The 13485-nt window shown below is 40.3% G+C and overlaps 1 protein-coding gene across 35 annotated transcripts in view; it reads left to right on the top strand.

The window, feature by feature from the left end:
- The first annotated feature begins 1924 nt into the window (after positions 1–1924).
- C5H1orf141 (chromosome 5 C1orf141 homolog) overlaps positions 1925–13485 on the top strand; it is a 53611-nt gene continuing 42050 nt past the window's right edge. For 4 of the 35 annotated variants that reach the window (XM_081490725.1, XM_081490733.1, XM_081490744.1 and 1 more), the window contains exons 1-2: positions 6128–6605; positions 6703–6854. The gene's annotated coding sequence lies outside the window, so the exon portion shown is untranslated. Of the gene's footprint in view, positions 2238–5163; positions 5650–6127; positions 6606–6702; positions 6855–13113; positions 13231–13485 lie in introns of those variants that run through there. The other 31 variants (XM_081490728.1, XM_081490737.1, XM_081490747.1 and 28 more) reach the window with 15 other exon arrangements.

Consider the following 13485-nt stretch of genomic DNA (forward strand, 5'->3'; position numbering starts at 1 on the left):
TTACAAAAGAGAAAATACTTTATGTTATATTATTAATACTTAGTTCAGTTCATTTCAGTCACTCAGTCATGTCCGACTCTTTGCGACCCCACGGACCGCAGCACGCCAGGCTTCCCTGTCCATCACCAACTCCCGGAACCTACCCCAACTCATGTCCATTGAGTCAGTGACGCCATCCAACCATCTCATCCTCTGTCGTCTTCTTCTCCTCCTGCCCTCAATCCTTCCCAGCATTAGGGTCTTTTCCAATGAGTCAACTCTTCACATGAGGTGGCCAAAGTATTGGAGTTTCAGCTTCAACATCAGTCCTTCCAATGAACACCCAGGACTGATCTCCTTTAGGATGGACTGGTTGTATCTCCTTGCAGTCCAAGGGACGCTCAAGAGTCTTCTCCAACACCACAGTTCAAAAGCATCAATTCTTCGGTGCTCAGCTTTCTTTATAGTCCCACTCTCACATCCATATATGGCTACTGGAAAACCATAGCCTTGACTAGATGTTGGCAAAGTAACGTCTCTACTTTTTAGTATGCTGTCTAGGTTAGTCATAACTTTCCTGCCAAGGAGTAAGCGTCTTTTAATTTCATGGCTGCAGTCACCATCTGCAGTGATTTTGGAGCCCAAAAAGATAAAGTCAGCCACTGTTTCCACTGTTTCCCCATCTATTTGAATAATTGAATAATTTTGGGCAAATCACATCGTTTCTTTGAGTTTGATCATTTCTAAAATTGAAGATAATACCTTTCCCATACATACTAATTAAAGATTGAGTATTAATGAAAGATGAAGGATAGAATGAGAGATGTTACTAAAAATTTCTAGTCTACTATCTGGCACATAGTTTGTATATCATAAATATTAACTGATATAATGATAATATTCCAAGAATTTTATATGATTCATGCTTTATAAATTTCATTGACTAAATATTGTTAAGTAGCTAACATTTCTGAGCTCAGTTTTCCTTTTTTTAAGACACTAATTCCACCTTTGTGCAAATTTGAGGTGAAGGCATTATAATAATATTAGTCAAATGTACACTAGCAACTAGTTACCAATCCCATACAAACGATTGCACTTCATGAATATGGTTTATGAAATATGATAGAATTAAACTACCTTATATTTTTTATCATTGAAAATCTTGTATTTAAACAAAATGATTCCAATGTTTTCGTACATTGGCTATGAATAACAATTTCTAGCTGACTTTTGATTGCTACATAATTAAAACTATATTTTTACAAAGTTCTGTCATGGCCACTAGCATGGACTTGTGATGATTAATATTGTTTTCTAAAGCTTTTGTTTCCATTTTGATTTGCATCAGTTAAGGCACATTCCTGGAATACTTATCAACACAATTCTTGACTAAAAACTTAATCATTGTTGTAGAAAGTTTTCACCATTCTTGATCAAATAAAGAATGCTTTCAAGTCAGTCATTTTTACAGTATGATTCTGTTGTGTGTGTGAATAAGGTAGTGTGTGTGTGTCTGTGTGTGTGTGTAGCCAAACCTGCTACACAACCTGTAAAATACAAGAGTGATTTTACCAATCACATGGGTGGTTTCTTGGCCTTAGGAATAAGAATGGGTATTTTTTTTTTAAGTCGTAAGTCATGTAAAAGCAATCTTTCATCAAGTATTCAAAACAGGCTGTCAGTTTCCATTCAGAGCTGCAAACTGCAAGGAGGAAACTTTCTTTTTGAACTGTTGCATTTCCAGAAGGAAATAAAGAGAAGCAGAGTCATTGCCCTTAGTTCTTTTTACTTCTCTCCTTTCCTTTACCTCTCTCTCCTTCCACTCTTCAGCATAATAGCTTTTATATCCTTAAGGATTTGGTGTGTCACTTAGGATCTCAGTTACAAAATTTGTGGGCGAAATCCGCTGGAGACAGAGCCCTTTTAAAGGCTAGGAAAGCTCAGGAAACTGTTTCTATGGACACAGGACGCATAGCCAAGGGCCTAAATCCGGCAGAAAACAGTTACCAGAGCCAGAAGAGAAAAGAAAGTAGGTGCGGTTTGGGGAGGCGGCGGCGTTGGAAGTTTGGAAGCTTAAATTTGTATGGAGATGGAAAGTGAAATAAGAAACGCATGCTTTTCTTAGGCCTTTTTCCTCCCCAGCCGACAACAGAACTTTCTCCCCCCAAGGATCTGGCTGGGGAGGGATTGGGCGCGAGGCGTCCCTGTCACGCTGGTTGCGCTGGTTGCGGAGTCGCTCCCAGCACGGTTTCCAGGTGAGTGTGGGACACAGGTGGGAGGCAGGCCTCAGGGGCTTCACCCAGCTTCCTTGAAAGGACGTTTGCCTCTTCTATACTTAATTTTAAGGAGTTTCCTCAATCACAACATCTTTGATATTTTGGTTTCCTATTAAAGGACCACAGGCAGAGGGTGTTTGCGAAGGGCTCCCTGATTTCCGGGTACCCCTGAGCCTCTTCACGCGGCCCTCCTGAGATGGAGGCTCCCAGGGAAGGTGAACTGGAGGACCAGCATGAAGTGCGGGCGGGCTCCAGGCATCCTCATCGGTGCATTTCAAACTTTGAAACAGACAGAATGGTTGTGGACGGTGTTGGTTGGAGTTGATCACTCCAGCAATAATTGTGATGCGATTTCAAATTTGCCAATAAGAGTCTTCCTATCGTAATCTTATTGTTTGCTCACAATGGCACTCCCCAGAGCTTATACACATACTTTTAGAACATCTTTGATGTTTTTCGTTAGAAGCTTACCATCCAACCTCAAATTGGTGACAGGCAAATTTTAGTAATGTTTGAAAACCAAGAGTCAATTTTCTCCCCTGCCCTTATAACACAAAGGGGACAAGAAATTATATAGTATGGATCTATGTGCAGAGACCAGGATTAATCTTTAAATCTTCTAATAATGACTTTTTAAGTTAGTTCTCATGATTTGTGGGCTGTGTTGGTTTGCTAGAGCTGCCACAACTGCAATACCATGTGCCATGGTCCATGCACAGGTTGGAAAAGAATTTCCAGACATGAGGCAGAATGAGAGGGAAATAAAGTTTATTAAAGTGGGAGATGCTGTTAGAACAGCGGGGCAACTCAAGGGAGAACCAACATTGAATAGGGGTCCTTAGTCCACTTTCATACCCAGGGTACAAGGAGTGGGATAGGGATCTTGCGGGTCATTTGCTTATTGGATGAGGAACATATACTGGGTGGGGGGAAGAGTAAGGCAAATACCTCCTCCCTATGGGGTAGGAGCGGAGACAGGTTATACTGTTCCATTAATAGTTACAACATGGGGAAGGGGAGGACAATAAGGGTCTGGTTTTTCCATTTCTGCCTTCCAAGACCCTCCTTGGTTATCTGCTCCTTCGTCCTTGTGTCACCACACCACAGACAGTATGACTTGAACAACAGTAATTTATTCCTCACAATTCTGGAGACTAGAAGTTCAAGATCAAGGTGTCTGCAGATTGGTTTCTTCTTAAGCTTCTGTCCTTGGCTGACAGATGGACCCCTTTTCCCTGTGTCTCCCCTGATCTTCCCTTTGTGCATATTGTCTGTGTCCTAATCTCCTCTTCCTGTATGCCACCAGGCACAGTGGATCAAAGCCCACTCTAATGACCTCATTTTAACTTAATTACTTTTTTAAAAATAAAGGTCCTCCCTCCAAAAACAGCCACACTCTGAGATACTTGGGATTAGGATTTCAACACGCAGATTTGAAGGTGACATAATTCAGCCTGTAATATGAGTCAACATTTTAGACTTAAAAAAAAAAGAATTCTCTTGTGTCTGTACTTGGAATGTGAGGCAAAGAAATTTAGCCAGTTATCTCAAATGGAGCAAATTACTTAACAAGTGCTTTCTAGGTGCTTAGTTCAGTGTTTAGTGGGACTTCCCAGGTGTCACTAGTGGTAAAGAACCTGTCTGCGAATGCAAAAAAACTTAAGAGAGGTGGGTTCAATCCTCAGGTCAGGAATAGTCCCTGGAGGAAGGCATGGCAACCCACTCCAATATTATTGCCTGGAGAGTCCCATGGACAGAGGAGCCTGGCAGGCTGCAGACCATGGGGTCACAAAGAGCTAGACAGGACTGAAGCAACTTAGCATACATGCACAGTGTTTAGTGGACTGTGTCAGGTACAAGTATAAGAGGCCTTTCCTGAAAGAAGTGAACATATGACCTGATGAAGCCAGATAAAGGAATAAATGTTAATTTGAGCCTCCATTTTCTGGATAGTTGCTCAGTCCAGCTCTTTAGTTTACGAGTTTAAAGCCACTTTCAGTTTTCTTTAGTTTTTCCTTTAATAGGAGATGCTTACAACTTGCTGAAGAAGACTTCTTAGCAGAGCCTATTATATTGGCAGCATTGGGCTTTTTGTTTGTTTGATTTTTGACTTTTTTACAGTCCACAAGTACTGTTAAAATGAATTAATGCTTTTTAAAAAGTAACTTTTTAGTTTGATGTTATTTTTAGTAATGACTCAATCTCTGATTGCTTATAATGTTGGCCTTGCAACCTTGAAATTGTTTGTTGATGTAGCCAAGTCTTTGCAGTGAAGCCAGTGGATGATTTACTATGAGAGTGATTGGGAATTTTATTCTGCCCTAGTTGGCAAGTTCTTTATTTCATTAGGTTCTTTTTCAAAAAACTGTCATTACTGAGCCAGTAATTAAGAACATAAATCTCAGTTTCCTTTGAAATTAATTTTACCGAGTTTAGATTTGGCAAGAACCAAATCTCATAATTCACTCAACTTCATATTTCATCCCCAGTAAATCATCCTGAATTAATACCATCCATCATATATAAACTGGGATTGCTCCCCATAAAATGCTTTATTCAGAGACATCTCCAAACTAAATTATAATTTTCAGATCCCAGTTAGGTGTAAAATCCTTTGTCTGGTGCTGAGATTCAAAGAAGGTAAATCAATTCTTGCTTTAAATGAGATTTAACACAGTGAGGAAGAGATTTGTCAAATGGTAAATCTCTGTAGTACAATGTGCCAAGTTCTATCATGAAAGACAAAATACGATAGCACATAATAAAATGTAACTATCACTGGGACAAAGAATGAGGGAACGTCAAGGAGAGTCTTGCAAAAGAGCCTGCCTTTACATTGCTGTGCTGCGTGCTCATTCGTGTTTGATTCTTTGTGACTTCATGGACTGGAGCCTGCCAGGCTCCTCTGTCCATGGAATTTTCCAGGCAAGAATACTGGAGCAGGTTGCCATTTCCTACTCCAAGGGATATTCCCAACCCAGGGGTTGAATCCATGTCTCTCGTGTCTTCTGCATTGGCAAGTGGATTCTTTACCACTGTACCACCTGGCAAGCCCACCTTTACATTAGGAGTTGAGAAAGGATAGGGTTTTGACTAGAAGACATTAAGAAAGAACATTCCAATGAAATGAAAAGCAGGAATGGGACTTCTCTAGTGGTTCAGAGGCTAAGACTTTGAGCTCTCAGTGCAAGGGGCCTGGGTTCAATCCCTGGTCAGGGAACTATGATCCCACATGTCTAGTTTTCATGTTGCAATGAAGACTGAAGATCCTGTATGCTGCCACTAAGACCCGGCACACTCAAGCAAATAAATATTTTAAAAAGAAAGAAAAAAAAGCAGGAGTGAAGGACATGCTTGGAAAGGGGCAAGATGTGTCCGGGGAAAAGAAATGGTAAAGCCTGGCAGAAGAAGATGGGTTATGGGGGAGGTTAACTGGAAAGGTGGAGTGAGCCAGATCCTGGACTGTTTTCTCGAACTGTCCTGTATGTCATCTGCAGTTTGCATGTTACACTGCAGATATTGGGGAGCAAACTGAGGTTTGAGGGCTGGAGCTGGACCCGGTCAGTGTCCTGTTTCATTAAGCCAGCTCTGATGGCATTTTGAAGGACCAATATTTGAGGGATGCAGAGGAAATTTAGGGGCTGGCAAATTAGGGAGATTAGAGTGCAGTAACTGAGAGAAGGGAAAATGAACATCTTAAGGTCTGAAGGAAGACAATAACATTGAAAGTAAAAGCCAGGATCAGAAAGGCCTTGTCCAGTTGGGGTCAATGTAGCCTCACTGTACATGGAATTATGTGAAAGACTATTGGTCCATTTTAACCCCAAGATTCTATGGGTTAGGTTTCTGTGACCACATAAGAACTCTCCATTCCAAAAAGGAGCATTTCCCAGCAACTGTAAGTATATATAAGGTATGAGATCATCTCTTTCACCCCTAGTTAATAAATCATTGAAAGGCAGATGATTAGATCTATTTACTTGAACACAAACTACTTTTGTTTTTTGATGAGTCTCCAAATGACAACCCACTCCAGTACTCTTGCCTGGAAAATCTCATGGACGGATTAGCTTGGTAGGCTACAGTCCATGGGGTCACAAAGAGTTGGACATGGCTGAGTGACTTCACTTTCACTTTCTAGTGTGGCAACATCATAATGCTTATCAAAGGAGCATCAAATTGTCTCCCTAAACACTTACTATATATTCAAGACCTACACTAATGCCTCATGAGACAATGAGTTTTAGTTTTTGTTGACTGAACTCAGAAAAAAGAATTGAATAAAAAATTGAGAAGTAAAACTGAGAAAATTAGAGAAGAAAAGGAAAAAAGATAATAGATGACATGGTACAGAAGATATTAAATTTCTGAATTAGAATATACTGAATTACTGGATTAAATAGAAGATACTGACTTGCTGAATAAATTCTCTTTGTTTCCCAAGTTCCAAGCATTTAGTTTGGGTATATTGAAGAAATATCCTGTGAAGTAGGCCATCAGACATATGGAGACCATTGGTGATTGCATGGTGACAGGTATGCAGAAAAAAACAAAATGATATGCAGATGTGGAACATGCATTTTCCAGAATTTACAGGTAATCTCATACATTTTATCCCTAACCAGTAAGTGTATCATTACTTATATTTACTTCTTTCACTTATCAAACACTTTATGTGTCACTTGCATTCACTCAGTTAAACCTCATAACAGCCCAAATGAAGTAGGTTCTTCTATTATTCCCTTTTTATGAATGGGAAAATACAGAGAGGGTAGGCAATTAGCCCATAGTCACACAGCTGGTAAGTAGCAGAGCCAAGGATTCAAACCCAAGCAGCCCAATTTTAGATTTCATGTTCTTAACCAGTATACTCCCACTCCAGTATTCTTGCCTGGAGAATCCTAGGGATGGCGGAGCCTGGTGGGCTGCCGTCTATGGGGTCACACAGAGGCGGACACGACTGAAGCGACTTAGCAGCAGCAGCAGCAACCAGTATACTATGCTGCCTTTCTAAGTTTAAAGGTGGGAGAGAAAGCAGTGTTTTTTAATGTTATGGCTTCATCTAGGAGAACCTCAACAGGACTCTGTGAAAGATTTATGCATACTCATAAATGTAAATGCAGACTAAAAGTAAGCATCAGTTCAGTTCAGTTCAGTCGCTCAGTCGTGTCCAACTCTTTGCAACCCCATGGACCACAGTACGTCAGGCCTCCCTGTCCAGCACCAACTCCCGGAGTCTACCCAAACTCATGTCCATTGAGTCGGTGATGCCATCCAACCATCTCATCCTCTGTCGTCCCCTTCTTCTCCTGCCTTCAATCTTTCCCAGCATCAGGGTCTTCTCAAATGAATCAGCTCTTTGCATCAGGTGGCCAAAGTATTGGAGTTTCAGTTTCAACATCAGTCCTTCCAATGACCACTCAGGACTGATCTCTTTAGGATGGACTGGTTGGATCTCCTTGCAGTCCAAGGGGCTCTCAAGAGTCTTCTCCAACACCATAGTTCAAAAGCATCAATTCTTCGGTTCTCAGCTTTCTTTATAGTCCAACTCTCACCTCCATATATGACTACTGGAAAAACCATAGCCTTGAATAGATGGACCTTTGTTGGCAAAGTAATGTCTCTGCTTTTTAATATGCTGTCTGCTGCTGCTGCTGCTGCTAAGTCGCTTCAGTCATGTCCGACTCTGTGTGACCCCATAGACGGCAGCCCACCAGGCTCCCCTGTCCCCGGGATTCTCCAGGCAAGAACACTGGAGTGGGTTGCCATTTCTTTCTCCAATGCATGAAAGTGAAAAGTGAAAGTGAAGTCGCTCAGTCATGTCCGACCCTTAGCGACCCCATGGACTGCAGCCTACCAGGCTCCACCATCCATGGGAATTTCCAGGCAAGAGTACTGGAGTGGGTTGCCATTTCCTTCTCTGAATATGCTGTCTAGGTTGCTCATAACTTTCCTGCCAAGGAGTAAGCGTTTTTTAATTTCATGGCTGCAGTCACCATCTGCCGTGATTTTGGAGCCCCCCAAAATAAAGTCTGACACTGTTTCCCCATCTATTTGCCATGAATTGATGGGACCAGATGCCATGACCTTAGTTTTCTGAATGTTGAGTTTTAAGCCAACTTTTTCACTCTCCTTTCACTTTCATCAAGAGGCTCTTTAGTTCTTCTTCACTTTCTGCCATAAGGGTGGTGTCATCTTCTAATCTGAGGTTATTGATATTTCTGCCAGCAATCTTGATTCTAGCTTCTGCTTCATCCAGCCCAGTGTTTCTCATGATGCATATAAGTTAAATAAGCATGGTGACGATATACAGACTTGACATACTCCTTTCCTGATTTGGAACCAGTCTATTGTTCCATGTCCAGTTCTAACTGTTGCTTCCTGACCTGCATACAGGTTTCTCAAGAGGCAGGTCAGGTGGTCTGGTATTCTCATTTATTTCAGGATTTTCCACAGTTTATTGTGATCCACACAGTCAAAGGCTTTGGCATAGTCAATAAAGCAGAAATAGATGTTTTTCTGGAATTCTCTCGCTTCTTTGATGATCCAGCGGATGTTGGCAAGTTAATCTCTGGTTCCTCTGCCTTTTATTTACCATTTTCCATTTCCTCTATGGCTGGTTGTTAGGTATTCAGGATGCAAGGATGAGTTAGATCTGCCTCTGGCCTTCAATAAACAGTATAGAGCAGGGATAAAGTATATCAAATGCTTTAAGAGAGTGTGATTAAAGAACTAGGACAGCAGTATACATAGACTATCATGTGAATGTAGACACTGGGCATCTAAATCACAGTTTACCAGGAAAGCCTCCCAGCAGAGGTGTTATTTCTATTGGATCTTGAGGGATGCATTGGACTTAGAAATACCGAGAATGGATAACAGCATTGTAGGCAGAGGAAACAGCAAAGACAAAGCAACTAGTGAAGGAAAATACACCACATTCAAGGACTGCAAGTTCATCAGGACTGGGTTATCAAGGATACATGAGGAGGAGGCAGGTGAGGTTCAAGATTTAGTCAGAGGCCAAACCTTGAGCCTCGTAGAATAAATCAAGGAGCTTGACCTTTGTCCTGAAATCTATAGGGAGGGGTTGAAGTGTCAGGGAGGCATGTGATTGTATTTTTCTAGAAAAAATAATTCAGGCAAAAGTAAGAATAAAGCAAATGTACAAAGATGTTTTGAAACTGTTGCAATAACCCAGACAAGTTATGGAATCTTACACTGAGACAAATAGCAATGTGAAGGGATAAGAGGAAAAAAACTGAAAAGATATGTAGGATGTAGAATATATAAGAGAAAGTGATTATTGTATATTTAGGGAAAGGGTAGGAAGGAGTTTTCCCGGAGTGTGTTAGTGTTAGTCACTCAGTCGTGTCTGATTCTTTGTGATCCCATGGACTGTAGCCCACCAGGCTTCTCTGTCCGTGGAATTCTCCAGACAAGAATACTGGAGTGGGTTGCCATTCCCTTCTTCAGGGGATCTTCCCAACCCAGGGTTTGAACCTGAGTTTTCTGCACTGGCAGAAATGCAGGCAGATTCTTTACCGTCTGAGGCACAGGGAAGCCCTAATTAATTGTAAATACCTCTATTTTTAAGCTCAAATTATTCCCTAGTTTGGTTCCCATCTCTTAGCCAAAATTCCAGTGATGTAAACTTTTACTTTATCTATAAACCAAAACAGAAAATTTGCCATCATCCTTTTTTTAAATTTTAATTTCTAGTGAGAGATACCTATCTTCTACTCTGTTGTACTCAAAATAGGAAAACATTTTAGAGTAATGGGAGCCATTTACCTAGCAGAGATTTAAGAAGCAATCAGGAGAGAAGACAAAATGAACATGACAGAGCTTCTGATATTTATTTTCCATTTGTCTCTTAGTAAGAAAATCCTGATTTTCACCTGACTGTATCACAGAGGTAAAGGGACTGCAAGTCCCAGCCTCCCTTTCAGCTGGGTGCAGCTATTTTACTATGGCTATTCCTGGAGAGTGGTGACCAAATTCTGGTTTGGGGAACAGCTGCTTTAGAAGGGCTTTAAAAATATATCCCTGGTCTTTGCCTCTGTAAATCCTAACGTAGTGGGTCTGAGGAGGTAACTGGGAATTTGTACTTCTTGAAACCTTTTGAGTTCATTCTGCAGTGTAACTAGGATTGAAAACCATTACAACTCCTAAGTTTATGGGCTGGATGCCTAAGATATAATCTGTATGATAATAAAGGTTGGAAGAGATTTTTGGCTAAGGGAGCAGAAGAACGGATTTACTTTTAGTCCTACATTTGGGCCACCTGTGGGAAATCTGGACTGAGTGAGGTATATAGGTTGGAATTGAGAAGAGGGATTTTGTTTGGAAATAGATGGTGGTAGATGAAGTCCTGAGTTTGGGAGGTCATCCTGAAAGAATATATGGAGTAGTGGAAAAAATGACTGAACATTTAAGAATGCTAGTATTTAGGAAGTAGTCTGAGAAAGAAGAGCAAGTTGAAGCTATTGGCAAGGAATATTTAGAGAAGGTAAGAAGACAGGACTGTTGTCATAGAAACCAAGAGAAGGGAGACCTGTAGAAAGCAGTGGTTAACATTAGCAAAAGTTTTAAAAACTCAAATAAGATAGATAAGAGCAGAAAAGTGTCCACATATTTATAAAATGGTGACCCTGGTAACTTATGGGAGCAGATTTAGAGGAATAGGTTAAGAGGAAGTCAAATGATGACTGACTGAGAAGGAAAAGGGATGTAAAAAATTAGAAAACCTCAGTATAGACAATTATCTTAAGAATTTGGCAATCAAGGGAAGATGAGAGAGAGTAATGGCTAGTAGGGAGAATGGAGGAATTTTTTCCTTTTTTCTTTTTTTTTTCAAATAGAAGAGCCCTGAGCATGCTAAGGAGAAGGAATTGGTAAAGAAAAACAATAAAAGATAAAAGGACAAGGAAATAAAAAAATGGAAATAATTCTTTTAGGAGGCTAGAGATAGTAGAGTTTAGGGTATATGGGAGGAATTAGTTTGGATGGGAGAGGCAACACTTCTGTTAAAATTAAAATATAAGTAAGATGGCAATGGATGGATGCCAGTTAGACTTTGGTATGAGAAGTGGAAGTTAAAGAAGTTCTTACCTGATGATCTCTCTTTTTTTTTGGTAAAATAGGAGAGACTATTTGCCTTGCCTAGGAAGATGGTGTCACAGAAAAATGTCTGCCAGGAGACAACTTACTTACTTAGACAACTTACTGTGATAGAATACCTAGCACAGTATGTTTCATGTAATGGAGTTAGTGGCTAGAAGCCAAATGAAATGTTTATCATTAAATGAAATTATATGCTGATAGAAATAGAACAATGAAGTCGAATTTATGCCCATAGAAGTATAAATATGAAACTGAAGTACGAAGCCAATATGCTGGTTTAAAATAGACATTAAAATTAAAGATTAAATCAAGAAAGGACAGATGGTCAAATTGAAGGACATTTAATATAGTCTGGATGCTCTTGATTAAAAGGTTGGTTTTTACTTCATGCAAAAGCAGTTGGGATGCATCAGCATATTAGCCCTGGTGGTCCTTTGCTCTCAGCATTTACTTGAAGAGACACAGCTAGGTTCTTGGTACCCCCAGGATGATGGTGAAAGCAAGCAAGTTAGTCTGTGGCGTTACCTCACCTGTACTCTCCCTCAGTGCCCTTCATCCACTGGGAACCACTGGCATGTTGCCAAAGAGCTATGAAAACATTTGCAAGCTAAAAAGGAAATTTTGCCTCCAAAATATGAAAATAAGACTGCAAAACTGAAACTAGTAACATTCTGTTTCATTGTCAAACTTCATATTCTTCACTTCAAAGAAACTCATGATAAGCACAGTGATTTGCCAGAAATCATATCATAGCTAAATAATTTGCTCATAGTAAAATAATTTTAAATCAAAAACATAAAAATTTCCTTCAAATTACAGTTTTCTATGTGTGTGTTTATAAAAAAAATAGAATGATGTGGCATAGCTTAAAATGTCTGATGTGATGTTGAAGATGAGGGACTGTAAAAGGCATGAGACATTTTACCGTTTAAAAGCTCTGCTTTCTGTCCCTCCCACAGTAAGCAGCAAGTCTCTGTTCCCTCATATAATTTACATCTTCCTCAAACTGGGAAATGCATTCCTTTGATTATTCTAGTTATTTACTTCTGTGTATTTTATTTAGCAATAGAAATCTTTGTCCCCAATAAAATAAATTTTGGTGAGAATTATAGTATCCTTCCCCATATTTGAAGTCATATTATGTTTAAGAGAAACACAGAAGCTAAAATTCCTATAGTTGTTTTTGGGATATATAAGAGGGGTGGTTTCTAAATCTGAGAAGACAGTATACAGTGTCCTGCTGCTGCTGCTGCTAAGTCGCTTCAGTCGTGTCCAACTCTGTGCGACCCCATAGACGGCAGCCCACCAGGCTCCGCCGTCCCTGGGATTCTCCAGGCAAGAATACTGGAGTGGATTGCCATTTCCCTCTCCAGTGCATGAAAGGGAAAAGTGAAAGTGAAGTCACTCAGTCGTGTCCGACTCTTAGCGACCCCATGGACTGTAGCCTACCAGGCTCCTCCCTCCATGGGATTTTCCAGGCAAGAGTACTGGAGTGGGGTGCCATTGCCTTCTCCGTCCAGATAGTCTCTAATTTCTCCCCAACTCTCCTGTAGGAGACCCAGAGAATCTGAGGCATTCACACTGTGCTAACACCTTTATCCTACATCTTTCTTTTCCAAGCTGCAACCCAAGGTTATGTGGTTCATACCAAGGCAGGCTATCTGCATAGCTCACAAAAGTCCTTTGTCACATAGGACTACATCATGGGATGGAGGTGGAGTATTTAGATGTAGCAAAATGTCAGAGGGCTTGCTGGGATGGGAAGACACCAGCAGAGCATCAGGAATTCACCAGCACAATAGATGGTGAAGGAAAGAAAATAGAAAAGACAGCTAAAAGAAACCAAGTACAAAATAATTTGAGCTTTTGGCATAGGGTTCTTAATTCTTGTCTTTTCATGCTTTACTCCCTCTGTGTGATGTTGACTGAATAATATACAATATGGGAGACATTGCATAAAAAGTTTTTGAGCTAAAAAGAATCTTAGTGATCTTCACTAGAAATACTGATGAATTCAATACTTTTTGTGAAGTTTTACAGACATTTAACTAAATGTTGCTGGAGCCCATTCAATTCAGTGAACAAAAATACGTTAAATGCA

The sequence above is a fragment of the Giraffa tippelskirchi genome, chromosome 5 (assembly GCF_054371585.1).
Source record: "Giraffa tippelskirchi isolate mGirTip1 chromosome 5, T2T-mGirTip1v1.2.pri, whole genome shotgun sequence".
NCBI lineage: Eukaryota > Metazoa > Chordata > Mammalia > Artiodactyla > Giraffidae > Giraffa > Giraffa tippelskirchi.